Here is a 27070-nt window from a genome sequence, read left to right on the forward strand (position 1 = left end):
AAATACACAAATAAAGTCATCTTTCTTTTTAAAACCATAACCAGGTTACAACTAGCTTGAGTAGGACTTGATAAAGTTCTCATGCTAAGCTTCATGTGTGCTTGCTGCTTATAAGAACAAGCTCCAAGGCGCAGTCAAAGCCTACCTAGGGTGCTGAAGCCGAGAGCGACTGCACTTGAGAAAAAAGCCCCATGCGGAGTGTATCAAAGCAGCAAACAAACGCGCGCAGCTGTTTTTCTCATCTAGTTCTACTTAAAACATTTGCAGGAAACGCAAGACGAAATACCAGTGTTAGCGCCAAAAAATGTAGGTGATTTCAGCAGGGCCAGGAATTCCAGGCACCAGCTTCTTTTTTCTCTTGAGTGGGTGTTCACTCGTAAGTTGTAGACATGTTAGCAATTCAACGACCGAGCGAATTAATGTTCAGCTTAACAGTCATTGTTAGGTTGGGAGGTTATTACTGCTTGTTCTGCTGAAGTGACAGGTTAAAATAGGTTTGTATCTGAAATGTTGTTTTCTACAATACATATTCCCCGGCTTTTCGTATCAAATAATTTTCTTCCGTCATGTCAACTCCTACTGTACGAACCATCATTGCCAGCTCCACCACAGCAGCTGGGATAGGCAAGAAGAAGTGGCAAGGGGATAGGCGAGGGAGAGAGCGCGCTCAGCCCCCATCATTTCTCTTTGGGCTGCCATCTTTTTTTTTTTTTCTAGGCCTTTTATGTCATTTATGCAAGACTTCTCAACAAAGGAGCATGCTCGCATTTGCAGGGCACGTTCTGCTTTTAAAGCACGCAAGCAAAGGCAAAACCCAAGAGTAAAGAGAGGGCTCTACTTCATCTAGCCACAATCCTGAGAAACTTGTTTATTGTCAGGCGCTACTTGGTGCATGGGATGGACAGTTGTGATTTCCCAACTTTGCAGGTGATTATTATATTAATGGTAAAACCAAACTGAAGGGTGAGCTGACTGGTACGGAGGAGAAAAAAAAAATACCACCATGTGTCAAATTTTTGCAGACTCAGATCCATTTTGTACTAGTAAATGAGCTTTTATCCTTCCCTCCTCTTTATTTTTTTTTTTCTTTTAGGGTAGCTCACAAGCTGCTGACAACTCACACTGTACTAAGAGCTGTTCACACCGCACAAAGTGTTTACCACTTACAACTGATGCTAAAAATTAATTTGCAGCACCGCTACAGCAAGCTTTGACAAATTGTCATGTGTTGACACAGTCATAAGTTGTTGGTTAAAAAAAGTAACACTTCCCTCTTCTGCCACCTCATGTTTGAGACCAGGGATGGGCACATTATGCAAAGTTTGAGGGTTTGTAAGCTTCACAAATGTTTGGGCTTCACAAAACAAGCTCAGTTGTGAAAGTTTTTTCTCTTACAGTTAGGCGTGTGTTTATTGCCAAAAAGACTCTAGTAAGAAAAAAAAAACCACCACCTTTCCCATGTACCAAGATCTGTGTGTTGTGCAAAACTAGGAGAAAAGGCCGTAAAATAAATAACCTTGCACAGTACTTGTTCTAGATAAGATCAGACAAGTGACAAATACCCTGTATGAACTACTCAGAGCTGCAGACACCACCCTCCTACTGTAGAAAGGAAGGAAAAAAAAATGTAGCTGCGAGTAAGTTTTAATTGTTCTCAGCTGTCACACAATGTTATCTTAAGCGAACGCATTTATTTCTCGTTTCTTCTGTATAGCTCTATATGCAAAAAAAACCCCAAAGTGGTGGTATTCATCAGACAAAGTCCAAACTGATTTCCGTGTGCTCAACATAGTAAGCATTAGTCAGCGCTCATGCCCATGGCAGCTCTTAAATTTTAACTCCTCCTCTTCTTCCCCAGGGCAGGATAAATAATCTGCCTAGTTTATACCCTGGAATCAGTAATGGACACAAAGGTAGTCTCAGCTGAAATGAGCAGTGTTTCAGTGGCAATGCTAACTTAAACATTAACCCCACACTAAACCTGTCATCCAGCAACGAAACCAAGTGTTCAATTCATTTCACCTCCAGCGTTGTTGATGGTCAGGGCAGGAAGACTGCCAGTGTAGGAGAGAAGAAAGGGAGTCGTGCTGGGCTGGACCCCAGGCAGAACTCAAAAAGCTAGCAATAGTCCAGGGTAGCAAAGCACAGTACTGTGAGAGGAGCACTCTCAGCGCCTGCCAAGCGGGCTTCAGGAGGAGTATTTAAAAGCCACTGCTTTATGCTATGCATCAGCAACCTGGACTTCCAGTGCTCCAGTCCCACTCCCTGAGCTCCACCACCTCTCAGAGCACACACCACGCAAGAATGCAGAGGAAATTAATTCAGGAAATTAACTTGGTAATACAAAAAAAAAATTTTCTTTTTTTTCCCCTAACACTGGCACAATGAAGAGATGATTGGAGTGGTTCCTAGATCCTAAAGAGAGGCAATGTTGTACCTGTGCAGAACCGATCCACCTGCCCCGTACCTGCATAGGTGCAAGAGCGATCCGTGTAATTTCTCTACAAAACTCAAAACACGTAACAAAACAAAAAGAGCTCGTGCAGAACATTAAGGGGGGACTTCATATGGACTCTTCACTTGCTCATGCCTCACACACCCTATACAGAATTTCTTCATCATCTGAGAAGTTACTCTGAAGAATGACATATTACTCTCTGATAGATTTAATGGAAGCAAAAGACATTTATGTCATTACAGTCAGGATGGACATTATCTTGTGCTGCTAACTGGAATGATATCACCCATGCTTAATCAACTTAGATTGCTGTACATTTAGAAAAGAACTCAAGTGGCAACTCCTACCTCTCTCCCGCCAAGTAACAAAAATTTATAAATATTTTCAGTGCATCGCATTAAATGCATTATTTCCCTGGGTTCAGCCCAAGAGTCAATGAGGTTGAAATAAAGACGATTCAACTATTAAGTAAAAAACCTTCATTTGTGTAACTACCCAGAAGGTAACACTAATCTTCCTCCACCTTGGAGGAAAATTAATAAAATCTTAACTTACAGTAAAGTTTATCTCAACTGCCAAAATATAATCTCTCCTGTGCACTTCTTTGAAATAAACAAGAAGGTCAGAAGGAAACAAAGGAACTTAAACTCCCTGAGTTCGAATTTGGGATGGAAAAAGCCCAAGACATCCCCACTAACCCAGTAAAGATTATTAGGAAAAAAGAAGGACTGTGGGTTTTCTGGTGCCTTTTTTTTTTTTTTTTTCCTTTTTTTTTTTTTCCCCCCTTTTTTTTTTGAGAAAAAGTAGCTTTTAACTTGTGACAAGTTTTTTTCCTGATGGATCCAACTTGTGAGTGTGAAGAAGCCACCCGCAAGCGGAAGGGCCTTTCTTGCCAAGTCCCTTGTGTAAGCTTGTGCCTGCTCTCAGCAACACAGGGCTAGCACAGGAAGGTTCAACATCGGGAAGAAGCAGGCTGAGGATCTCCTGTGGCCTCCCTGCATCACATCTCTCTGCTCTGCCCTTCAGGTGTCAGCGTGGGGAGGATGGCAGAGTTTGGCCGATCCTGCAGCTGCATTCCCTCCCACTGCTATTTGCACGGTATTAAAAGAAAGCCATAAAGATGACATTTGCCCCAGCAAGCCCTTACCAAGATTTCAAAAGCAAAAGGGAATATACAAAGATGTCCTGCTCTCTTGATAATGCACAATGTAACTGAAGGGGTAAATATATATATATTTAGTTTATATACTGAATATGCATTGGGTACCCCCTGCCTGCATGGGATGCAGACTGTGTGAAACAAACTCCCCTGGCCAGAAATTTAAAAAGAAAAAAAAGGAGGGTTGTAGCCTTCTTATTCTCTGGGCGCCAGTCTTCCAACCAGCGAGAACAGGACGCTAACCCGAAATGTTTCAGAGCTGCTGGGTTTTTAACAGGGCCTCTCCTCTCCCAAGGCAAGTGGCACCAGTGACTAACTACACCGTGGGCAATTTTCCTGTCTGTGCTCTACGCCTGTCTTCACGTCACTGCAAAGGTCACGGCGTCATATCTGTTACACTAAGGTCTGCCGCCCACCAGCCAACAGGGAAGGAGCTTATCTGGACAGTCTGGCAGGACCTCCCGCGAGCATTCGGGGGTGGTGGGAAACCTTGCAGCTTTCCACTTGGCAGGGGAGAGGGGGCGCTTCAAAAATGGTTCTAGTTCTTAAAGCTTAAGAAGGGACTGAGATTCTTAAATTGCCTTGAACTGAAACGATCTCAACCTGCACCAGCTTTGCACAGCAAGTTTTGCTCAGCAAAGCCCAGGCCCTCAAGAAGCCATTCCCTTCCTGACTCTCCCTCCCCAGTGCAGGAGAGGCAGCAACGGGAAGTGCTACCTCTGTAAGCATGAAACAGTGGGAAAAGGCATCAGATGTTTGTCTGTGCCTCTCGGGAGCACACCTTGCACTTCCAGCCCTTTCAGGCAGAAGAAACTTGGTGGCCCTATGAAAAGTTTAATCATATAGCGATCAGTGCCAGCATTACCTATAGCATTAGCACAGAAGCATGTAATTTATTTAAATAGGACCTTCTCTTTCCCCAACTTCTCGTAGCCATTTTTGTTAAATATATCCATCTGATTTCTTGCTTGACTTGTGTCTACTCAGACCAAACCTTTACACAGCTAGAATCATTTTGTTTCTAACAAATACATTCCCATCCTCCCAAACCAAATCCTACTTCTGGCTGAGACAATGTCATCCAACTTTAACTCTAGTGCAACGCTTCCGAACAAATGAACTTAAAAATCCAGTTAAATGGCAAGGCACAGCTGAAGGGCTCTAGAGTTTTATCACATGGCAAAAATCACTCCTTGTACAGCATTTGTATAAAGGACCATAGGATTCTTTGGATGTTTTTGAGCCATCTCAGGCCAGAAAGGTAACTAGGTAATGAAGAAAATCGTGTCAAGTTTTATGAAATCTTTAGCAAAAATGTTTAAATCGGACCATGCTGGTTAGTATATAATGAGATCCTCCTATCTCCTCCATATGGCGTTACCTTGTGCATGAAACCCAGGCACAAGGCAGGAGAAAGAACCAACTTGATAGTTTTTCAGAGATGAGTCTCACCTACAGCACTGCAGCTGGAAACCTTGCCTGACCTTTTGATCCACAGTGATTTCCACAAGAGAAATCACTGCAGGAAAGGTACCCGTCAAAACAGTTAACTAGTAGTGTACGATCCATCTTTTATACATGCTGATAAAGACAACTCAATGAAAAGATTAACATACTCCCCATGTCCTCTGAAGCAACTTTTCTTTGTGGCATTCAAGAAGCCACCACCCCCTTTATCAGCTCTTTGGTACTTCCCCCAGAATTACAAAAGCATCCCAGTTTCAGGAATTTTTGGGCCACAGTGAGGATGCGTTCAAAGTGCTGTCTGTTCAGCAACGTGGACATCAACACTGGCAGTACAAATGCTGAAGAGGTACATGGGTATACGCAAAAATTTCGCACAGCACAAAGCACAGCAAGACCAGGACACAAGAATCCTAAATTAATCCAGTTCCTTTCCTGTCTTCCCAATGACTTCCTTCACCATTGGAAAGAGTTTGGTTTGGATTTTAGTCAAGTCTGGTTTACAGTGCTCAACTTTGGCTGTCAAAAAAAAAAAAAAACCACCAACCCTGCTGGAACGCCTTACTCATTACGCAGCCTTGCAAAAATTATTAGCTACATTACAAGGCATTTCCCTTTGGGGACCAGAAGGGGTGAAGAAAGGGGATGGAGAGTGACAGTTTGTGGTTTCTAATGCAGCAGCAAAAAAATAAATAAGTAAGAGGAATACAGGATATAATGTGTTTACATTTGTCAAAACAAGTTTCCTGGAGACACGGAGGGTTCATGTTGCTGAGCTGTCACTTCTGCTAGAAACTGCTGCCTCATGCTATCAGGAGGTCAGTCACTGACCTACTTTCTGATAGAACTGAATTAATTTGCTACTTCTGTAAACAAACCTTTTTTTTTTTTTTAAGCAATACTCAACAAACCCATAAAAAGCTGCCTTTTATCCAACTTGGAGCTTCAACTGATGCTGTGCAAGGCTATTACATACCCTGGCATGGGGCCCACTGTGCTTGGTCTGCTTATTCTTTTGGAAAAATCTGTGCAGATTATTTTTAATGAGTTGATGCTGCAAATAACATCTTTCCTTTTTGAACTCCTACATTACACTAATATCAGCAACATAACCCACTACAGACAATGATGGAGGCTAGCACTCAAATATGCTGTGCTTTGTCTAGGCTGCTCCTGAAATAGATGCCCACCACGACAGAATTAGCTCCCCAAATAGACAGATACATGGCACAATATATTTATAAGGTTAAAACACGAAGTTATTAATAGAAAACAAGATGAGTAGGCAAAACTTTTAAACTAAACACCCACTGATCCTATCATCCCCTGCACAGAGCCAGTTAACAAACACCTGTGCTCATCAGGAGATGGTGGTACAGGAGGAGCACCTAAACTAAAGCATTATACTCAGAAAGTTAAGTGGCAGAAGTAGTAGCAAAAGAGGTGCCACCTATTGCTCTCTTTGCTTAATGGCTACATGCACATAGCTCTAATGTCACTACATAAATACTTCCATTAAAATAAAACCATGGTGGAGGGTTTCACAGATCTTCCAAATCCCCGGACCACAAAAACATCAGAAATCAGCTCTTGAAATACTCCTTAGCAATGCTAGAACTGAAAGCTTCACTGCTTGGGTGTACTCATCTTTCCAGGTCTCTCATGGGTTGCACCACTACTGTTCAGAAAGAGAAAAGCAGCGTACCGACCCATGAAAGCAGGGCCATTCTGCATTAAGGCTCTGGACTTCTGGAAGATGAGAACCCACCAACTAACACTTGCATCAGACCTCTTCAGCAACTTGAGACTAAGTCTCATACATCCACCTCACCCTCCATCTGCAAAGTGAAGATAAGGATCTTCTCCAAGTGCTTGGCTTGCTCAGTACCAAAACATTGTGGGTGAGACTTGCACTTTGCATTTCCCCAGGGTCCAATCTAACAATAGCGGAGGTAGTACTAACTACTGTAATACAAGACAACTATTGGTATCACAACAGATTTACGATCACTCCAGTTCCTGGACTTGATGAGGTGCATGTTGCCAAAGATAACTACGCCAAACTTAGCACTTGCAACTGGAAGTGCATTTTTGTCAACCTTTTTAGCTTTCATCTGTGCATATTTACAAGCCCTGAATCTGAAGTTCAAATAAATCCAATAATTCACTCAAACCCACCAGGATCTGAAAACATTAGAAAAGCGTCAAGATGTCATCAAGCTTGTTCTGCAGAAAAGAGTGCTTTATAGTTTCAGAAAGAAATAGACAAGGGAGCTATTTAACGAGATGGTGGCATATTGAAACATGGATAGATAAGTAATTAATAGCTACCTTCTCTAAGTGAAAACTTTTCTGAGTGAAAAATCAGATTATATGAAAAACTACAAGTCAATTGCTGCCATTTTTGGGTGGATAAGAACTGTCAGGCATGTTAGCATCTCCATTACCATGAAGGATTTTACTCCTTTAAGCAATTCACAAAGACCTTCACATAAAACAGCATGTGGGAAGCAAGGAACTAACAGAAGGAGACACCAAAGAAATGTTGATGTTCGTAACTAGAATTCTAATGAAAAATGTTATCAGGAATCTATGAAAACGGGAGTGAACTTCTGCCATGAGAAGTCGAAGCTAAGGCAAGAGGTTTATTTTAGTGTCTTAGGAACAAGAGTAATTGCACGGTTGTATAGGTGCTGTCATTAGGATACAGAATACTGACCAAATAACCTCTTTATATTAGTAGCCTGAAACATTTTCCTATGGAAAAGGTCCAATATTCAACTAGTAGATCACCTAATTCAGAACCCTCTTAACCCTGACGTGTGTGTTTCTTTACCATATTTCTATACAGCTTCAAGTGGAACACAGGGCACCTTAAAGTAAACAAAACAGGTGAGAGGAAAAATAGCCATGCCCCAAGAAATGGGAAGTATAAACCCATTAATTATGCATTTAATTCTTTTTATCCCTCATGTCTGTCTTCACAGTTTAAAGTCTCTCTCGGCAATCAACCAATTTTGGGATTCACTGCTGTCATGCCAATTGTGGCAGTACTTCAGCTAAAAAGGCACTGTCAAACATAATGACGTTTTCCTTCAGCTTGTACCCACACTGGTGCTCATACAGCACACACGTTGCCTGGTGAGGGAAGGTGGGGGATAGGGCTTTACCTGTCCTAGTTCCCAAGGACTGCAGACCAGTTGTAAGTGGCAAAGGCACACCTTAATCACACTGATGGTTGAGACTACATCCCATAGAAACCAGCTCATACCCTCCTAGACAATGTACAAATAGCACCCAATTGGCTTTGAAACATATTAGAGAATTTTCGATTGCTTTCTTGCATTTGCTTTCCAACTTTCCTATTTTATTTTCCAACCTGCACTTGCCCCAGACTAAGGCACACTATAAACATAGAAGAATTTCCCAGCACTACAGTGTTACAGCTCAGTCTCTCCCTCGAATCCGTGGACACCATTCCCTGTCCTTCACCCAGGGATGCTACGCACAACGCATGGGAGGACAGGGCAGAGGGATTCCCCATTGGGAAGGAGAAAATACATCTCTCTAATTGGTATTTCTGTTTCTAACAGTTTGTTTTCACACTGGTCCTACTGGAATTGGTGTTGGCAGAGACCAACTAGTAGGCCAGGCCTTATAAGGCTCTGCAATATATAATGATGGTCACTGACACAATGAGCTATGCATTTGTATCTGCTGACTCAGGCAAAGAAGGCAGCGCTGATATCCCGACTGTAAACTGCATTTACAATGCGTGTCTGGCTGCCTCACCTGAATTATCCCTGCTTTGTCCACCCCTGGTAAGCTCAGGCCCAACAGCTGATGCTCCTGAGCAGCTGGTGGCAGCAGCCATCTGAAACCAGTAAATGGGGCTGCCGGCTCTCTGGGCAGAGGCTGTCACCATGCATTCACCCAACACATAGCGCAGCGGGGCCCCGACCTACTCGGCCTCTGGGCATCACAGCAACTTAAATGATGACAACCCAAATGCCAAAGAAGGGCAAATATTCAGTCCTGGAACAACAGCATGCTTTAGAGCAAACGCCTTGCGGCCTAGAGCTCAAAATAGAAATTTAATGTGACAAAAACTTCATGATGTGGAAGTCTGCATCAAAAAAACAGCAAGCTGCACTGTTTGGCATCTCGGTTTCCAACCCTTGTGAAGTCCAAATAGTTCCAATACAAATCTGTAATATCGCTTTCTGAGTAAAAGCTATTTTAAACTAATTTTGGCAGCTCCCAAGAGTCGTAACCAGGATGCCAGCTGTACAGTTTCTTGCCTCCTTCTCCTGGGTCTGACCGGCCAGCAGCAGTGAGGGGTCACCCGTCTCCTCTACTGGGGAAGCTCTGATGCCTCCACCTTCCTTCAGACCAAGCGTGCTGTGTTCCTGCAGCAAGGAGAACTTGCCTTTGCTGCTCCAAGGACAGATAAAGAATATCACCAATAAAAATCAGAATCTTCAAAGTTTTAAAAGTTTTCTTTCCATAAAACAAGGCTCAGAGAGAGGAGAATACCCGATAATGAGCTGCAAAGTCCTTTTTTATAGGCACTCACTTGAGATGACCCACATAACTCATCCATTTAACTCGCCACTTAACATTTCCAAACTTACAGTACTATAAAAGCTTTACAACCATGCATGATCATGTCACATTTTTTTTTGCTTTATGCATAAAAGTGCCTAGTGTATTTTTTAATTTTTTCAGCAAAAATTAACATCTCCACAGAAATACGTGGACTGTGATACCCATTTACAAATGCCTGAACATCTAATGTTTGCTGATCCTGATCAGTTCTGCTCTCCCCTTTACCTTTGCCACCAACCTCACCTGAAACATCTGAGTATGCTTCAGCTTTCCAAACACCAGCCAACCCAGAACTGCAGCTGGAGCACAACTTGCCATTTAGCAGAGATTCCCCTCCCTGGGTCCCCAGGCAGCGCAAAGCTCCTATCCTAGTTTTCTGCCTGGGAATGCACGATGGGAAGACAAGATAAAGCCTCGTGACCACATACAGCACAGGCTACAATGCATTAAACTAAATATAATAAAATATAAATAAAAATAGGCAAAGGTCCACAATAAGTAAACTCCATTTTTACAATGCACACTGCAGGAACATATATATCTGCAGAAAGGATTAGTGTACTGCATCTGTGTTAGATGGAGGGAGGGGGAGAGGTCAAGTCAGGAAATTTGGGAAGCAAAACCCGGAATATCAGACATGGAGGCGACACTGCAGAAAGAGGGGATGGAATTATTTTGCACAACCACGGCAAGGCCTGCACGGACAGGAATGCACAGGGGAAGCAGTGGGGGTGGGACGGGATGCTGTTCACATGGCATTGCTGGCAGAGTGTGAGGTCAGTCAAAGGAGGTCATGTCACTCCTGCAAAAAACCCTGCCTGAATTATACTACCAGGCAAGAACGATCACTCTCACAGGCTCGGTCAACCTAAGCAACCCAGGACTTGGGCTATGGAAGAACAAATCCCAGGAAGCAAGGCCGCTCCTGACAAACTGGACACAGATAGAGCTCAGCTACTGAAACACATAACCAGAGTGACATAATATTAGAACATATTTTTATGCTTACTAAGACAACAACAAACCGAAGCCTGAAGCTGTATTTTGGGCACGCTAGCTCAAACTATCTTTAGACAGGAAAAGTGTGTGTGTACAGATGTTCCAGCAGGCATGGAGAGCAGAGAGCTGGAAAAAGCGCTCACTCGCTTCCGAGCCTTACAAAAACCACCTGTTGTAAAGAAGGGTGGGAATAAATACACCAGGCAATACCGAATCAAAATTTTTTAAAAAAAAGGCATGCAAGAAGCCAGTAGTTGGTCAGTGACTGGTGAAGTTTAATGGCTGCATACATCCCCCAGCTTCGCTTCTCCCAGTGGATGTTTTCAGGTGTTACCCCCTCCTGCAGTGCCCCCCTTATGTTTTACTCCTCCTGCCAGCTCTTTCATCCAGCATTCTATCTCACTTTCACAGATGCTCTCTTGGAATCATGATTGAAGCTATAAATTCACGTCCACACATCTGTAACAAAAACAGTTTTTCTAAAAGCTATTCTTCTTCCCTATCGACGGTGACACAAATGATATAGAGTCGCTGGAAACTGAGGGGTCTCGCTGCAGCTTTAAACACAGACTAAGACAGAGAGCAATGCTGTCTCACAAGGAAAACAGCAATAATGGAACTTATATATATATATATATATATATGAAGCTGTTATTCTTGGAATCACTTATTTGCGAAGAACTGAAAAATACAAGAAATGGCCTCAAAGCTCTTGTTCCAGGGAGCAACTATTATTTTTTAAAGTAAAACATAATTATCACCTCCTTCCAGAAAAAACCTTAGAGTCCATCAGTGTGAGGACAGATCTAATTTACCATGATCACTGCTCAGCTTGCAGTAGTAGTAGACAGCAACCACATGGAGTACAATTTAGACCTCCCTTGAAAAAACCCTACATAAATAGGACACAGAAGATTAGGATGCTTCCATGTTAGGTTATAACCGAGCCCTGTTTTTAGCAAAAAAAAAACCCCTAACATGGTGTGGCAAAGAGCTGAGTTAGATCTCAGGCACAGCAGGCCAGCACCTGGGCTTTCGGCCACAGGGGTGGACACCCCTGCTGCAGCCCACAGACCTGAGCTCCAGGCACAGCAAGGAGTTGGTCCCCACATACATCCTGTGCGTGTCTAGACGTGTTTTTCCTTGGCCCTCCCCCCGCCCCACCCCAGATGTAAGGAAATCCTTGGTGCCATGACCAAAGCAAGCAATGCTTACAAGGGCTCTGAGGGTGACCTGAGCAACCTAATAGTACAAAAGACCCTGTTCATCTCACAACCTCCAAATCTTTCTTGATCCCAACCAACAGTAAAGCAGAAACTCCAAAGATTGTGCTTTGGGCATGATGCAGAAGCAACTGCTCCTGCAAGCAGTACTTGTACAAGACAACTGTGATTTGCATGGAGGCGCATCTCCTTTGGACTCAGCTTGATTTGCCTTTATGGCAAATAAACTAACTGTGGGCAACCATTGGGTTAATATTGGCACAGCAAATTCCAGCAATGAAGACATGGGAGAAAGAACACAGCTTTGGGTTATGGAGACAGGCCACCAGCCTGCTGGCGGCAGGGTGACAGGGGAACCAGATAAAGGGAAACAAAAATGCACCAAAAGGAGCAACAAGAGATACAAAAAGAGACTGATTTAAAAACAAAAAAAAGGCAAAAGCCAAGAGCCAAAGGAGGGAAGCTTGGCAGACAGGGACAGTGCTGGTGGACAAAGGTCTACACGGTATATTTAAAACAAGGGCAGGGAAGCAAGAGCAGAGTTTAGCACTGGACCTGGAAGGGTCTGGTCCACCCTGATGACTGCCTGCCCCCAGGAGAGCCCAGGAGCTTTCCTAAGCTCCCCTCCTCTACATGCACCCAGCACAACAAAGCCCTGCTTGCAATGGGCGTGCAGTACCACTGCTACCGCAGTGTGACAGCCAGCAGCTCCCCAATACATTAAGAGGATGCCTGCAATTCCAGTGTTGCAACGGTATTTGCCATGAATTTTGTCAAGATTTTCATATCTGGCAAAATCACTACTGTTTTTATTGAAATTCACACACATGCTTGGTGCTTAGGGAGAGAGACAGGGAAAAATAGAAGCTGATTTGAAAGTTAATCTTCTTTTAACTAAATTTGTTAGTAGATTCATCACAAATTTTTTACAGATTAATCTTTCCATGGTGAATTATTTCCACTGGAAAAAATAGAAGACCAACAAATTGCTGGATATAATTTGTGCCTTAAATAATAAAGCAATTAATGGCATTTTAGCAGGAACACATTCTTCTCTCCAGAAATAAAATCCCTATTTCATCTCACCTAAATTGCTTGGTCAGCTTCAAATGAGCGCAATATAAATCTCCTTCCCATACTGCTTCTGTTATCTATGATAAAGGGAAGAGACAGAAGGTAATCCTGTGTTCTGTATTCACTGACACATCATTTTCATGCTACACTACACTGTAATTTATTTCTAATGGGATAAACCTCTTGTAGTCTTCCCGCATTGTTCAGCCACACACACATCCCCAATCAGTACTGAGATTGTGGGACTGGCAGGTGCAACATCCAGGGACCACGCTCGGTGGAATTAGGATGTCTGCTGCACATTTTAGCGGTGCTACAGCTGTGAAAATAAACAGCTAGACTGTATAATTAAGGTATGCTTTTATTCCTTCCCACCCACAGCCTCCTGGAAGCAAGGCAGTCAAAGAGCATGACACTTTTCAGTAGTTCTTGTAATTGCCAACTAAACTTTTAATTTTGCATTTAATTGGTTTGAGACAATCCAAAAAGACATGCAGAGCAGGAAGAGATTAAAGGACGTGGAAGGCAGCTGGAACTGGGAAGTCCTTACAGTCTTAGCCATAACAGACATATCACTTCAGAGGAAGGAAAATATCTTTAAAGTTTTTTCTGCTGTCCTGATCAAGAAGAATGCAAGAAATAGGTAAACCAACGTATGAAAATCAAGCTGGGGATCTGAAGCACTACATGTATTATTATTGTTAAAACCAACATTTTCCATAGGATATAAGAGAAGAAGAAAAAACCCTAAGCTTTAAGTTTATAAAAACTTTCTTCAAATTAAAACTGTCTGGACTTTGGGCCAAACTGAGGATCCACTTACTGATGAATCCCAAAATGGCTGGGTGCAAACAGAAAGCTACCCAGATATTCCTGCAGAAATTAATATATTTTTAGAAAACATCCACCTTTATTTGCAAAACGTTTTTCTCTCTTAAAATGTGCAAGACTACCACAGAATACTTAATCTGCTGCCAGCCAATCAACAATATTATCAAGCACCACAATTTAAAGAGTCAAGAATCTCAGTACCACTTATGCCTTTCACACCCACCTCTCTACTTTGCTATACTCACATACAGAGTGCACCTTACAAAATAAAATATTATCTAATTAGCTGTCTACTACTTATCTAGCTACTTCTACAGCCCCATCACTCCAGCAATTTATAACAGGATTAATCTCATCTGATTCAGATGCAAGGTAGAAATTTGCAGCTGCGACAGTCATCTCTCCAGACCTCCTTTACCATTGATGCAAAGTGACAGTCCCTTCCAGGGCACATGTCACACCACTTCAGGTAACCATCTTCAAGGAGGTGAACGAACCCCTTTGCTGCCTACAGAAGGGACCCAAGAGCTCCACTGTGGCGTCTGCACCCCAACAAACCCCTGCTCTGGGAGGGGCTGGCAACAGGAGATCTGAGCCTGGTCTCCTGGTCCAAGGCCGCCCACAGCAGCATTTCAGCAGCTTTGCCATCTCCAGATGGACTGGGGTCCGTAGTGTGACCCCAGCCCCCCAGGTAGGATGGTGACAGCAACAGCAAGTCTGCAAAGAAAGGACAGAAGAAATCTAATGCTGGTCACCAGCAGCAGGGCTGCAGCTGCTTTATATATTGCTTCTCACTGCAGATTGTGAATCTGCCCTGTTAGCTCTGGTTTACCAACAGTTCACGCTTCAAAAATTTGATGAAATATCCCAAAGGCTAACTCCTGCTGAACTCCATCCCTGCTGCCATGACCAATTTGTATTACGACTTTGTTCTACGGATGTATCTGCAACCACTTATGCAAAGGGCCCAAATTTGGCTTGATTCACCCTAGCTAGGCAGGCAGCGCTGCTCACATCCACATTGGGTCATGGGGGAAAAGAAGCAGTCTCAAGAAGGCCGGCTACCAGTTTAACAGGGTTTCCAGCTGAGATCCTGCAAGCGAAGCTCCCTGCAGAAACTGCTGAGCAGCCTCGCCAGATGCTACTGTGGCTCCGCTGACACTGGCTGGGGAAGCCCTCAGGCATCCAGAGCTGCCCCGAGCAAGCCCCCAGCTCTCACAACTGGCCTTTGCTGCATCCCGACCTACCTATGGGGTTCGGTGCCAACCCGTATTCTGATGTCTGCTGATTTTGAAATTTCAAATGCAGTAAGTCCTGTGTTCATTTAGGCTATTCGCATCCAAAACTCCCTCTTAAATGCAGTCCAGATGAGGTCCTTGGCGTGGATAGCACACGCAGCGGCTGCCCTTGCTGTGTGCAGCCCCATTTAGCAGACTGTTTTCAGAAGGGAGCAGAATCATTTTAGATAGACTGCCTTTCACTGTGGTTGGAAAGGGATTCCTTGATCATGCTCCCAAGCTCAGACCCTGATTTCTAAGCATCTCTGGAGAGGGAGGGCAGCATAACTCACACCATCAACTATGCAGCAAAACACTATACCTTTATGTAGCTGCTTGTGATGCTTATCAGTTCTTGCAGGGAAAAGGCATGATTTACTTAGCTCTTGGCTGGCAAATAGATGAGTGTACTTTATCATCCCGTAGCTCTAGACATGAAGGATGGTGTCATGTGAAGCACACAGGTCTGTCCACACCTACTGCCATGGCTCACCCTGCTGCAGAGGGGCTCGGCTGCACAGAAGAGGGCAGGCAGAAAGCAAACCCTCCAAAGCAATGCTCGGTCACAGGCCTCTCATTACCAGGAGCTGCAGTCATCCTACAAGGCTACCGAGAAAGACTGCTGGAGGAAGAACCAAAAGATCTAAACCTGGCTAGCTGGGAAGGTTGTCATAAATGGTAATAAATGCCCTTGAGGCACGTGCAAGTAAAACAGCAAGATTGAATCCAGGAGGAAGACGTAGGGATTCTCACTAGGAACTACTCCATGGCAGAAAGCTTGGGTTTGGGTGCTGGAACCACCTCCCCAGGCATGGGCCTGGGATCTTCATGCCTCAACCTTTTACAACTAGGCTGGATGAGAACTAATAGGAGGTTGGCAGAGAGAGTGTGAGCAGATGATCAAATAAGCTTTTTCTGCCTTAAATTTCTAACTCTCTGGAAAATCAGCTTCTCATCCAACAGGCTGATGACACTGCCACTAGAAATAAAAATGATGGCTGTTTGTACCCAAGTGTAGATGTCAGAAAAAGAGCAGCAGAGGTGAGGTAGCACAACTGGCCTAGTAAGAGGGGTGCAAACCCTGATGCACAAGAAGGTGCTAAGCTGCAATGATAAAAGCAGATAGAATGAACAGGGTCTGATAACTTCTCTATGAAAGCAGAATTTGCATAAAGGAACCAGAGTTATGAAAAACAAACAACTGAAGTGCTATTTGTATAAATGAAGAAAGGATAAAAAAAGAGCCTGGGATGTTATTTTTGTCCCCCCATTCCACAAAGTGGTCTAAAACTCAGCAACATATACATTTTTTTACTGTAGTAACTGCCGTCATCTAAAACGCCAAATGAAAAAAAAAAAAAGCAAAACTGGATTAAGCTAAACATGCAAGCACACATAAATGAGGAAGGTAAGGGCTAGCATTCACCTCTGAAGATGATCTGTCACTACAGTTACATCACCTTAGGTCAGTTTTAGATAAAGCTACAAGCAACTTGACTTCCACCACAGTGTGTGAAACGTGGGGTTTTTTTGTATTTCCACAGCAGCTTGCTTCACCTACTAGCCCCTGCGGGCAGCTGTGAAACCCAAAAAAAGTGCACTGTCCACTGTTCCTAATTAAAATCCCATAATTTTGTGGTCATTGAGCTCTGGAGAACCAGTGGGGTCGCATGATTTGCTTGAGGTCAGACAGAAAAAGCACACTAGACCAGAGATGATGGATCTTTTGGCTCGTGTGTGCAATGCAGCACTCTGCAGCTGGGGCCAGAAAAGCAGTCACCGGGAAGCTCCGGTTCCTCTCAGTAACCTAACCTTAAATAGTCTAAATTCGCAAAGGAGAAAACACCATGTAAGTCCCACCCCCCCTCAAGTGAACCAAGAGTAACTTTTTCCCCCAAAGCCTTCTTGCACCCGCAGATGTTGCTCTGGAAGCCAACGCGGCTCCGCCGTCTGTGCTGATCTTTAGTCGCTCTCTGCAGTTTTTCTGTATCATTGAGTGCCAGTAAGCGTTCACACTCCAAGTAATATCTGGTCTGACCATTTGCATGTTCCTCCAGCTGCTCAAGAGCCCATCTGCTCGGACAGGCTTGCTGGCTTCACTTGCAGCACATGACCCAGGTTTTTCCATCACTTACCCTGGAGAACTTGGGGGACACACTGGTGACAAAGTGACAGATCTTTGCACTTGTGACAAATTCACTCCGTCTGCACCTAGTATTCTCCCCAGGTATTTACTTCTGGAGGCATGAGGCGTCTGTGCCTTTGGTGAGTTTCCAACACTCACATCCACATGTTAAAATGGAAATAACATCTGAGTGGAAGACTCCTAGTTTGGTCTCTACATTTGTATTTTCAATGACTTATTTTATTTAAGTTGGTAAACGCAGCTGTTGCCTTGCCAGTTGGTGACATTTCCTTTTGGACTTCCCCACTGGTTGGTGTGTTTCTGCCAAGACATGTAAATTGACTCATTCCTTGTATTCCTTTGCCTTTTTATATAATGCTTCTGTTGGGATTTGCTGAAGGTCTCCTGAGATTTGTTTTCCTAAGTAATTATTAGTCCAGTGATGCTAGACAGTCTTTACTTGCACGTTTTCTGAGTTGTCATTTAAGCATCCCATGCTCACAATGTTGGATCTGATACACCACTTCACTGAATTATATCTAGCTGTACCTTTTCTCATGATGACTTGGTCATGCCAACATCAAGTCGAACAGCAACTGTAAAGAGGTGACAGAACATATGCCTGTTTTACACCAGTGTTATCCACAATGAACCATTCACTCAGCTCTCCACCTACTTCAATGGTTCAAGCTTGTCAAGACTTTGCTATTATTATAAATACATACTTGAATGAGTAGATTCATCTCCTGAAAAGGTAATAAAAATACCCTCCCCCCCTTGCCCAAGAACCCCAAACAACTGCATCAGATTGGCAGGTAATCTGCCTCAAGCAAGGGAGCAGGAGAGGATACCCAAAAATCTGATCATTCCTTTATCTCCTGAACTGAAATGCCTGAGCTGAAGGTGTAAGAGAAAAAAATTAGAATCTCTGTTTTGTTTTGGGTTTTTTTCCCTTTTTCATGGCTGTACCACTGAAAGGAACAGAACTTCCCTTCATCTGTTGCAATCACTTACATTACCTTTCTAGGGTACTTTAACTGGAATGCAATTTCTCCATCAGTCAGATTATTATTTTTTCATATTCCCATATTTCTTGAAGAACTCAGCAACTATTCATTCAATCATTTTTCAGCAACTGTCTCCACCTGCAGCTTCTCCAAATTTTGTTTTTAGAGAGTTTTTCACACCGCCTTTGTGCTGTAAGACAGCGTCTCTAATTTGGCATTTTCAGTTCCTTTGGCAAAGTCATAGTGCTCCTCCCATCAACATTCAAACGTCCAGTGTTGGCTTTGACATTTCCATCCTTGGAAAGCCCACTATTTGGGCTTGCTTAGATGAAAACCATTTACATTTTTAGCAACATATCCCTTTTTCACTTGGTAGTAAAACCAAAAGAAACACCTCTCTTACTAGTTCTCCTGCAGAGGTTTTTCTTCTTTCTTTCTTTTTGGTCCTGTCACAAAAATATGACAATCACTTCTACTGCACATAGAAATCTGCTGAAGATATGCACTGTGTTTGCCTCCAACACACTCAGACCACAACAATTCCACCAACTGCTCTAGGGACATATTTACACTATGGCCACACAACACCAACAGCCTCAAGAGCAGGCAGAGCTCTGCCAGGCAGGCCCCACGTTATTGCTTTGGAGACAGATGATGATGCTTGGCTATGGATTCCTACATTCTGTCCCCATCCCTAACCCCGAGAAGGAAGTCTTCCCATTAATACGCAGATGTCAGTCTGAGGAATTTGGTCCAAAACTGCTGACAGCTCTTATCCCATCATAGTTGTTGGTAATGCTGTGTAATTGTCATTTCATGTACTGTGTTTGAAATCTAGTTCAGAGCAATCGATCACTAATTGGTTCCCAGTCTATAAGCTATTTTTCTGCCTTGGAAGTCATAATTAATGCTACTCCCTCTGAGTTATAATCATCTTGCTTCATGAATATATTACATTTTTGTTTTCATTCTTAGATTGCTCTTTATCAATTCCTGGTCACAGACATTTTGCTTATTCAAAGAATTTTACTTAATGTATTCGTCCATCTCTTTCACCTAAGCCCCTTTTTTTTGTCACAGCCTTTCTTCCAGTGTTCCAGAAACCTACTTTCAGGGGTTGGCTTCTTTTTCCCCAAAACTTTCTCTGAAGAACTTCTCAGAGGCTTATCTGGCTCATGGTTTTCACCAAAGCAGGTTGTATCCTTTCACCCGAGACAGAATCTTTCTACTTCCCTGGCATGTGCTTTGCTGGAACAGCTACCTCACCATCTTCCTCTAATTTGCCTCTTTTCCAAGGACAGATTTTTGCCTGCAGCTGAACCCCAAACACAGAGTGCCGTATTATTGCTTTTCATCTCAAACATGTTATTTGGCCAGTTTGTCAAGTCTCACGACCCAAACCAACCTCACCCTCAGTGGGTCAGGTTGCAACCTTGTTTTGGTCATTGGGTTAGGTGGTACCCATGCACCATCAACCACTAAGGGAACCCAGCAGTTTTCCTGTCACCTACGTTCTACTTGATAAGGATGCTGCAAGATGAAAAGATTGCAGAGTACTCACATTTTACAGTAACAGCAGCCATTTCAATACCTGGCTTAAAAAAGAAACCACATCTTATATCTGAGAGGCAGCTGCATTCTGTCTTCAGAGCTGCTGTGAATTGTTCATACCTTCTTCAGCATGACATTTTACATTGCCTCCCTTCCTCGTCCCCAGAACACTAATACGTTCATAGTTATCACCACCTGAATCTTATGCAAGTTCATTTTAGGACTCCCTAAATACAGTGAAACGCAGAAACTTAACACCTACCAGAGCTGGGAGAAAAAATTCAGAAAAATTTTTTTTGGCTACTGAACTAGCTCATATTCTTCTATACTTATGGTGCTATTTGGTTCAGCAGATGGAGAATAAAAAGGAAAGTCCCTTTTGCCAAAAATTTATACTACCTCACGTGAGAGATGTTATGTACACTCGGGTCCCACGTGACAAAGTTGTTCTGGACCTGACAGTGGGTAAACTGTAAGAGAAGAGCAGACTTTGCACTTGGTTGGCCAAGCCACAGACCCGAAATATTAACATTCAGAAGTCAGGGTTCAAGAGAGACCCAAAATGGTCTAGCAGTGTTGAAGAGAACAGTAGCTCAACATTGCATAAAGCCCAGTCCTTTAGGGAGACAGGCTCCACAGAAGGGGAAAATTTAACCCAAATGACCAGGACTTGCTAACTTACTTTTTCAGATCAAAATTCTGGGGGTTACGTATCAACCAAACAAGAGATGTAGAAGGTAGACCAAATCAGGACAGCATGAGCTCTTCTGTAAATCTTCAGGATGGTCAACGGATTAGGCCAGTGCCCTATCTCTGCTGGTGGTGTCATCCTTGGCACCAGCCAGGTTAGTGAATTGGGTGGGAGATGGGGTGAAGAGAGGGGAGAAGGAAAAAACAAGAGTTCAGGGTTAAGAGAGAGTCTTTTGGTTAAAAAATTAGACCAGAAAAAAATGCTCTTATCCAAGATATTCGGAAATTAAATAAAAACAATTTTAATCTTGCCAAATCAAGACAGAAGACACAAACACGGAAAACAAAGAAGAGACAGAAGAAAATAAAAACCAGAGACAACAATATTTGCAGATAACCAACCAGCTCTCAAGTAGTAAAAATACAGACTAAGCAAGTGTTACCAATGTACAGCTTGCCTTAAAAAAGCCAAACCATCTCCATTTCACCTCTTCTTGTAAACATACCATAACAAACAAAGAGCCATGTAAAGGCTAAAGCAAACAACAAGGGACCTGGCTGGTGTTAAAAACGTTCTTGCAAAACCCCGAACAACTTCTTTGTTCTTCAGCTTACACACATGTAAAAACTGTGTATACTGCAATAGGTGTCTGTAACATGGGTTTAATCAAAATTTGGTGGTTAAAGTACTGTTCAGTGTAAAGCTGAGAAAAGTTAAGTAATTCCACCATTTGTGGTTATCCAATACATCATTTCTCCATAGAGAACAGCTTTGTTCCAAAGTACAAAGAGCATAAACAGTGCCCTGTATTCCTCAAACTGAAAGAGACTCTTGAATCCACTTGTTCAAATCCAGACTTTAAAATGCCATAAGCAACCCTCCTAGACTTTCTGAAACGCAGACCATCACACTTCAGAGTTACTCGCTGCTGAGAAGGAGCGATCAGCAAGTGGATACAGGACACAGCTGGTACCTGTCTGTGCTACCTTGCCACCAAGTCTCCAGGAGACAACTTCCAATGTACTTTTTTTCTAGCAAAGAGCAGGTGTCTGAGTAAATACAGGTGTCATAAAAATCTGTAGCTATTAGGTCTTGGATGAAGAAAAGAAGTTGAAGGGCAACTGAAATTACTATTTCAGATTCACAAGAGAACAGCTAGCTTCTGTTGCCCCAAGTAATCACAATACTGCTTCATTTGCTTTGATTGTGAATTTCAATTTTGTGATACCTATCTTTCTTTGCTTGGCCTCATAATGGCTAGACAACAAACCTGGGTGTGACTGTGTTGCAGTTTTGGTTTTACCTCTTGACAATTAGCCCTCTTTGATGAAACACTTTTTAATATTATCTGCCACCACAATGCTCCATCAAGATTGTCTTTATTGTCAGTTTTTTATTTTATTGCTTGCAAAAAAGCAGTAAGTGCAGACATGGCAAGGCAAGACCTGAAGCATCAGCCCAAACAGGAATGGGCCCCAATCCCTGTTCCCAAAAGCAAGTACTTGAGATACTTAGGAAGCCCAAAGAACACACGTGGTCACCTCCTTAGTTTAACTCATCCACTTCCATAACTCTCTTGCCTTCCATTTTAGAGCCTGCTGTGCAGACAGAAGAAGAAACACTTGGCGGATGAACACCAAGGGAAGACTTCCTTGCAGAATATTTTTATTTCGTTCTTCATTAGTGGATGGGTGACAGCCGGACATACCAACTTGGGTGAGCACGTGCGGGTTTCAGGGAAGACAGAGTGCCAATGCTCATTCCCAGGGGGCTCAGTCTCACTTACGTGATGCCCACATTCACACTGCAATCACAACTGCACCACTTACAATCTTGTTGGAGCCTCTGCTCACAGGATGCTGGTTAAAGATATCCTAAATCCCAACCCCATCTCCCATTACCCCAAGTCCTCTGACAGCAGACTCACAGGATCCTTTGTGGTAATGGAGAGCTCGACCAACAGCTTTACCACTAATATCATCCCTCAAGGAAGTACATTTCATTACGTGTTTTAGAATATATATTAGTCTGATATACTAGCCTGATTACTTATTCCGTACCAACTTCATAAAACAACAGCACTAAAGACGACCAGTGATGCAGGAGCTTTTGATGTTTGCAACGTGCTTACAGGGCCCAAATCTAAGAGACAGCATCGCTGCATCAAGAAATGTCACATCAAGGTTTCCAGTAGCTTCAACATTTCCCGTTTCATTAAATAAAAAAGGGGGTGGAGAAAAGAGGAAACCATGTTTCTGCTCCACTTATTTGACGAATGCAAGAAACTGCGTATAGGAGAGATCATCTGACACAACCTCTCTGAATCTTGCTGAAACATATAAACAAAGCGCGATCAACCTGGGTAACTAGAATTAGCTTCCATGGTTTAGGCAAATGGTTTAAAAACCTGAAAGTTTCTGGATACCTTGGCTGAATGCTTCCAAATAATTAGTACCTGCATGCAAGTATACTCGCCAGTAAATAGCAGGTTTCAGAATTCAGTGCCTATCTATCTACACCACTTCAGTCTTTCAACAGATTAACTCCGGATGACAACTTAGCTACAAGTCTCAGCCTGGAAGCACTTCCCTCCCCCCTCCACTGAAATCAGTCAGAAATGCTCCGAAGGAGATTAGGGAGACGATTTTGCAAAGCACAAAGCACTGACCTAAATGTGTTCCTGTGTAAGTAGGTGGAGATTCTAAATTTGACTGAAACGGCAATGTTCGGTCCAGCCCTTTGTGTTTTTCAAGATCTGCGTAAGCTTTTAAAGCCTCTCATTTAATTTAAAGCAGATTTCTCCATCTCTAGAAATGTTTTCTGCTCTTAGCCTGTTTTTCTGTAAACACACTGACAAACTGAACATACACATATTCTGCTGAACCTAGAGAAATGAAAGGTTTTGTGCTTTGCCTGCTAGCTCTGAAACAGCAACATGCGATGCTCTGGCTTGTGCCAGCATCTGGTAATGGTGCTCAGGCATACAGGAGGGATGGCTGCTTCATTAAACAATGTGCTTGTAAGCTCTTACACTAGGCAAGGAGATCCCAAAATATAGGCCAGCCCCATTTCCTGTTTTCATCCATACAACACTGTTAAATCAATGGGATTTGCATGGATTAGTCAAGGAAAAAATTAGCCTATTTTAGTAATGGTAAAATGACATTAAGATTATAACCCATCTCACACTCTGAAGACTAATTACTTCCCAATTCAATGTACTGGAAGGCTCTTTCTGCCTAACAGAGTCATGTCACATGAAAATAAAATAGTTTTGGGTTTTTTTCTAATTTTCTCTCTTTTAGGCATGAGGTATTTTAAAACTGAAAGAATTAATCATTTCATTTTTTCTTTAAAGAGTGAAAAAGGAGCACAGACTGCTTGGTTAGAAAGAACAGACTCAGAGGCTGTTGCCAGCTCACTGAACCTGAGCTATGACATCACAGCTGGCCATGACATAATTCCTTTCGGAAGATGGGAGCTCTCTTATATGCCATTCAGGTTGCTGTTGCACCCTCAGCTGCTCCTGAAATTCTCACATGTGAATAACAGCGCTTGTATGGAAACATTCAGATAAAATGTCACTGAGGTTTTGAAATGATAACCAGAAAATGCACTGTGGTATTAGTTCTGCTAAACATTATAAAAACTTGAATTTTAGTTTTTATTAGCCTCTGTGAGGCTGAATTTCCCAGAATGAAGTAACTGGTGCCTCAAAATCATCTAAAAATGGTTTTGTTGTCCTCACACCAAGGGTCTACATCCCCCCTGCTGAGATACTTATAAAATAGCTAATCTGAGAGCAACTCAGTGGTTTTAAAAGGACCCAAATATAAAAATGGGCTGAAGGATAACTAGGACGATGCAGAGAAACACAATTCGCACGTGTGGGGGACACAACCGCTAAGATATCACCAGCCACCACGGGACCCACAACAGCTGCCCATCTGTACGCTGCTCCTGGTGCACGGCTGCCGCAAGTCAACTCAGCCCAGCTTAGCCTACAGCTAAAGCGGGTTAGTCCATTTTTAGCTGCTAACAAATGAAGGGGTTATTTGCTTTTAATGCAGTGAAGATTACTAAGGGCAACAAGTTATTAACCCAGAGCCCATGTGGACACTTGTTCAACAGAGCCCCTCCAAATACTTGGCCTCCAGTGGCGGTCTGGGGCTGTACCCGCAGCTCTGGCAAAGCCCGATGTGGCTCTGGCTGGGCAGGGGGTGTCCCGGTCCGGGTCCACACACAGCTTAGCGGTCCCAGGGTGAGCAACTCTGAGAGCATCCTGAGCTGAACCCCTCTCATACATCAAGACTGATGATTTTCATAGCATTTTCCTCCACAAGGCAGATTATTCTGGTCACTTTGTTTCAAGCTGCTCGCATCCGTCACTCCTCACATCCTCAGTAAATGTAGGGCTGCTTTACAGCCTCCATCCTAGGGACTGCATCTCAGCAGGGCTGCATGCATGCACTACAGTTTAAGTACTTTGGGACTGCTCAGAGTGAAATGCATAAAATGCTAATGTATTACTAGACTCCTACAATATTTTTAAATAGCATCTCCGGTATATGGAACTATTTTACAAGCAAGTCAGTGTTCTATGACACCAAAGATTTTTATTTTATCTTTTAAAGTTTAAATATCACAGAAAAGTGGGTGTTCATAGGATCTGCCAGCAGCACAAACAAAATGTATGAATCCAGACTAGAAATGAAACAATCTCTCCACAACAGGGAAATTAAGGCAAACAACAGAAAAAAACCCACAATACACAGCAGCTTAAAAGCATCGAACAAGCAAGTAGAACAAAGATTTCAAAGCACATTTGGGCATGCCCTTCGTCAGGCAACATGTCAAAACCACTACTTCTCCTCTGCTTCTCCTTGACAGACGGTCTGACTGGGCCCAAAGCCACACCACCAAGCTGTGATCCTGGCAAAACCCACAAGGTAAATAAGGTTGGGCACAAAGTGTGACTGGATGGGAGGCATGCGAATGCTGAAGGATGAAATGCTGGTGATTTAGCAAGCAGCACAAACTGCTCAGAAACAACGCTCCGGCGCAATGCCAAGAGTGCTCTGGAGGTAAACGCTACATAGCCAGAGCTGTATCCATCTTTAGTTGAGGCCCTCGTGTACCTGAAAGGTTAAATGCTTCAAATTTCCTGAGCAAATCTCAATTCTGCTCATTTTTCCTCAAGCTACTAAAAAAATAAAACAACTAACCCTCAATTATCCAGTTAACATTTAGTGAATTTTGTTTTCTTCTGTGCTGCTAGCATGGCAGGAAGATGCAAGAAAGTGCTACAACGCTCTTCTGCAAGACAAGATATATTTTGTCGGTACCATGCCACCTATATGTGCGTGCTATGTAAGTGCAGCTGATTGCCTCTGAGCTAAAAAACACCAAGGAGATGCCAAGTCACATTATTTGGCCATTTTCTTCTGTTTTAACATTGTGTAGCAGGACCATCTGCACAAGACCCAATCAATAACCAAAGCCAGCCACAGCCAGATGACAATCTCTCTGCTTCTGCAGGTTTAAATGTCAAATTACTGGTGCCATTCAAATTCTGGTTCACTTTTAACTTTAGATCAAAGCTAACATAGCTGGGAAGACAATGCTTTCCACCCTCTGCCTTCCCCCCCTCTCGCTACTCTGAAATCATCTGTCTCCAAGCCAGAAGTCTAAAGGGAGTGTAGGGTGAGTTCAAAACAGAGAAGGTTGATGGGAGTCTACTGCCAATTCCGTTCTGCAGTCACAGCTTGCTCCCACAGCTCCATTAGTTGCCTGCAATCAAGGGCGGCCGGCTCAGTCCTGCTTGCTGTCCAGGTTTAATAGGTTCAGCCAGTTAATGAGCAGCGGCTAGATTGCATTCCAAGACTTCACATCATTCACAAAGCAATTAAGTGTACACTTCTTGGTCTCCTCCAGGAGCCTGAGAGGAGTGCCTCATTCTACTGAGAGGATAAATGCAAGCCACAATTTTTGAAACTGAACAGGGCCACACAGTGGGAAACTGTCAGAATATTCACCTGTTCTAAGTGTCAAGCTGTATACATCGTTCCTTTTCCACAAGCCCCTGAAGGGCTCCCTTATGTATACATCCCTGGATTATAGATTGCTCTTGCTAGATGAAACCAAGAGCTGTAAGCCACTGGGAAGCATCTCAGTGAGCTGCTGACAAAGCAGGCTAGGAAGCCATCATGTAAACAAAACAGAAATTTAATTTGAAAGCCACTGCAAAGGAAGGGGTACTTTTCACGTGTTCCCAGTGGAGGACTGCAAGGCACCTTGCAAACAACAAAACACCCCCAGATCTACAAAGCTCAGAAGCTAAGTGACTTCAGGGCATCCCTCACAAAACTGGGGCCATGTACCTAGAGGACAAGGATACCTCCAAGGGCAGAGCTGGGGGAAAAGCAAGTATTTTCTTTCTCACTCCCACATGCCCATTGACTCCCTATGCTCTTGCACTACACTTTACTGCCATTATCGTATCTACCTTTACTGCTCCGATGCCCCTTCCAAGTGTTTGTGTCTTTTTAAGCTCCCACTTCCAGGGCACAGATCCTACTATTACAGGGAGGCAGCTTCCCTGGT

At 43.2% G+C, this 27070-nt stretch overlaps 1 protein-coding gene across 4 annotated transcripts in view; it reads right to left on the reverse strand.

Annotated features, from left to right (window-relative positions):
• The window catches only part of BACH2 (BACH transcriptional regulator 2), a 196171-nt gene that overhangs the window by 110544 nt on the left and 58557 nt on the right, over window positions 1–27070 (reverse strand). The gene's annotated exons all lie outside the window — the stretch shown is intronic.

The sequence above is a fragment of the Phalacrocorax aristotelis genome, chromosome 3 (genome assembly GCF_949628215.1).
Source record: "Phalacrocorax aristotelis chromosome 3, bGulAri2.1, whole genome shotgun sequence".
NCBI lineage: Eukaryota > Metazoa > Chordata > Aves > Suliformes > Phalacrocoracidae > Phalacrocorax > Phalacrocorax aristotelis.